This window comes from Prenolepis imparis, unplaced genomic scaffold, assembly GCF_030444845.1.
Source record: "Prenolepis imparis isolate NDT839.2.m4 unplaced genomic scaffold, iyPreImpa1.0 SCAF_76, whole genome shotgun sequence".
NCBI classification, from domain to species: Eukaryota; Metazoa; Arthropoda; class Insecta; order Hymenoptera; family Formicidae; genus Prenolepis; species Prenolepis imparis.
In genome coordinates, this window is record NW_028141234.1 from 99,669 (window position 1) to 103,654 (window position 3,986).

At 33.6% G+C, this 3,986-nt stretch overlaps 1 pseudogene; it reads right to left on the reverse strand.

Moving 5' to 3' along the window:
• Window positions 1–2,496: 2,496 nt before the first annotated feature.
• LOC145947411 (uncharacterized) lies at window positions 2,497–3,231 on the reverse strand (annotated as a pseudogene).
• Window positions 3,232–3,986: the final 755 nt, after the last annotated feature.

A 3,986-nucleotide genomic window follows, 5' to 3' on the forward strand; every position in this document is an offset into this window, starting at 1 on the left:
TATCTGAAAAAAAGAAATCTTGTTTTAATTAATAATAATAATTATTTTCAATTTGCAATAATATTTCTTTTCAGTGTCAATATGTAAAACCAGGTGGAATAATATAAGAGACAATTACAGAAAATCATTAAAAAAGACAGCGACTAAGAGCGGGCAAAGTGCAAAAAAAATCAAACTTTATAAATATTCGGAGCAATTAAGTTTTTAAAAAAAATATTTTAATGAAAGAGAAACTAAAGGGAATATTGAAATATGATGGACAAGAATTTAACGAACATGAAAATTATGGAAACGAAATACAAAACAGAAAAGATGATGCAGGGGAACTCAATGATATGTTAATAAATGATGATGCACAAAGCACGTCTTCGACTTGCAATACACCTGAAATTAAAAAAAGAACCACAATACGAAAAGGAGCAAAAAAATTGATATCTCAGCAACAAACAACGTCATCAAACTTAATGGAATATTTAATAAACAAAAATCAAAATAAAACAGAACATCCCGTAAATGCATTTTTAGCTGGTATTGCACCAACTTTAAAAAATTTATCTCCATATTACTTAAACTTAGCAAAATCTGAGATTTTTGCGCTAGTACAAAAATATGAAATGAAAATGATTATGGAACAACAGGAAAGGTGTAATCAAAATTATAACTATGATTTCAATAGCAATATTCCATCAGCAATTTCTCAGCCTACTGAAAAATTATTGCCTAATAAAAAACGTAAAACATTTGAAGATGAGATCTCATCTCCTACTACATCAGCTCCAAATAATAGTAATGACAATGCACAGAATTATTTTCAATTATAACCAAATTAAAGTAAATTCAATTACGGGAGAAAATTTATTTCTATTTATAAAATATTATATTTATCTCTATAAAAAATAATATATTAATTTTTATATTTATATTTATTTCAAAAATACTTGTTGTTATTACTTACCTCAGACAAACTGCCAATCGTTCTCTCGGAGTTATAGCCTTTCTCCAGCAAGTGTCTTGTTTTTTTAAATGTATTTCTATTTTACTTAATAATTTATTGAAACAATTTTCAGACATTCTGAAATATTCAAAAAATTTCCTTCCATCATCAATTAGTTCTTTGTACAGGGTAGCAAATTCTCCTTCGGTTTCTCTTTTTTTCCATGCTTCATGCACCCACTTTTGTTTTTTCGTCTCATTTGTTTCCTCTTCCAAAATTATAGCAATCATTGCCAATTCATCGTCCGTAAACTGAGCCATCTCGAAAAACACTGAAGTCAAACTGTACGGATATGTGTAAATAACCATCACTGATAGGTCACGGATGTCACTGACACGGCACTGATACGGTACTGACACGTTACGGATATGTGTAAATTTTTTTTTTTGAAGGAAAAAAAAAAGACCTTAAAGTCTGTAATAGTATTTAACTGTGCTAGTAGTAAGTGGGCATGTATGGCCCGTCATAACAAACCTCCACCACTCGGCCACTGGCGCCGTCCCCCCTCCACTCGGTCCCTGACGCTGTCAGATATGGCCCGTCAAACTAACCCTCCCCCACCACTCGGGCGCGGACTCTAGAGAGGGGAATGGTGGGGGGAATGCCGATTGGTCACGCCGGTGAGATAAAAAAGGGTAATAAAATGTATTTGCATAGGTCCCGGTGCGTTGAAGGAAATCTTCGATAATAATTACGGTAAGAAATAATTGAAAAGAAAGAGATTACGCAATATTATATTTAAGTAGACGACTAATGACATGACAGAGGGGTGACAGAATTATCCGACAAAATAACGATAAAATGCTGAAGTCGCCGTGGTATACCGAAATCATTGTAGGGAGTATGACATCCCCGTCTACCTCTTGCAGTAGAGCGAATGGGCATCGGCATCCATGTGTAGCGCTGAAAAAAATTAACACAAGCATTTATTTCGGCCGAGCGCTTACTCAGCGTTGCATTGCCAGATATCGTTGGTAACAAAGGAAATAAAAAGATATACAAAAAATACAATCGGCCAGCGTCCGTAATTATGCCTAACCGATTACTCAACGTTGACGGGTACTATCGGCACCTCAGGTAACAAAAAGAATTCTAAGGCGCGTCGAAGGAATTCTTCGATAATAATTACGGTAAGAAAAAATTGAAAAGGAAGAGATTGCACAATATTATAAGTGGATAGCTAACGATATGACAGTGTCGTGAGAAAAAAATAGATAATAAAACATGCATAGATTCTGGAGCGTTGAAGGAAATCTTCGAAGATAATCGCGGTAAAATGTGTTTGAAAAGGAAGAGATTACACGGGAATGGTGATATGTGTATTGTTGTTCGTATGACGAAGCGACTCGTCGTTGGGAGAGGTGAACAGTAACGTGCATGCATGTAAGATGGGAAAATTTTTTGTTGGTGGAAGGGAAAGAAAGAAATAGACTTTTTTGAGTAAAAATATATGTGGTTTATATAAAATAATGTTGTTATTACACAAAAAGTTACAAGAATATTCATAGATACAATTTTCGTTTCATTACTATTATACTTGTTATTTGATTGAAGTAAAGCGAGACTAATTCCAAAAATGTTATCTCAAAATATACAGCGAGAAATGTTAAATCTTTTATTTGTGTGCGTACATTACGCTCTATTTTCTTGCTATTACCTCTGATTGTAAGTTTTATAACGCTGTTATTATTATATTTATTGAGCGGTAGATTAATTTCTATTTCATTAATTAGATACCGCGCACATTCGTTAACACTGCAAGAAATTAAATTTAATTAATTCAAATTTGCGTTCACGCAATCAACTATATTTTCTAATCCTAAAAAAGTTGCTTTCTGCATCACTATTGTGACGTTGTAAGTTTTTCGTTTCTTCGCTACTGGTGCGTTTGTTTCCGCATCTTCGACGTTATCGGAAGAAGTATTTTCTTGTTCATTTTCACGATACGCTAGTAGAACAGCTCTTGCTCCATACGCGGTGGTAAAATTTATAATTATCTTGTTGATAATAATTGAACTCAAATTAATTTTATCACCGTTTAAGTATGCAGACACCCGTTCTATATTTTCTTGAAATTTCTGCCACGATTCCATATCGAAGCAAATCCCTGACGCTCCATGAGATGTTAATTTAACAATCGGTTGGAAATCCAGCTCGTCTCCGTTCGCAGTCATCAGTCCCACATGAAGTTTCTTTGTATAGGATGAATTCAATCCATACGTTGTGGACAACAGCATATGCTGATTTATTTTTTCCTCGTTGGTGCGTCCTGGTTTGGAAACAGTTGGAAGCCGATGGTTTCACAAAATTCGAAATTTCCTCGTGATTACTCATGATGATTGTTTCTTCTCGAAAAGAATTATCGAATATACGCCGAGAGAGAAGTATTCGTTGAATAAGTATCGAGGACCGTAAACTTTCTTATTAACAAAACTGAGCGTTTGGATGTCGGCGAACGAATGAGATTATTCTTTCCGAATAACCACAGGAAAAGAGATAAAATAGAAAAGTGGAAGGAAAATGCGCGCGCACAATAATAAAAATCAACCCTGATATGGAATTTTACAAACAATTTAGAAGAAATAAAAAAACAAAATATTAGTAGAGTATAAACTATTAAGAATGTACAGCTGTATTTGACAAAAATGCAACGCGATTGTTTACAAGCTATAAATTCCAAGATAAATTTTATAACAAAAAAAAATGTTTATCAGCCTCAGTCTTTCTGAAATCTTATCGTAAAGTTTATCCAGTATAAAAAAGAAGAATTTCTGAAACATGGGGAAAAATGTGAAAATCTGTGTATTTAGGTATTTAAGAATGATAATAAGTAATGACAAAAAAAGCTAGAAATTGCTTATCTCAGCCTCAGTCATTCTGAAACCTTATCGTAAAGTTTATCCAGTATAAATAAAGGGCGATACATAAAAAAGGGGGATACATAAAATTATCTGTTCTTGATATTTATGATTTCCCCCCGAAAGTCTTTCAG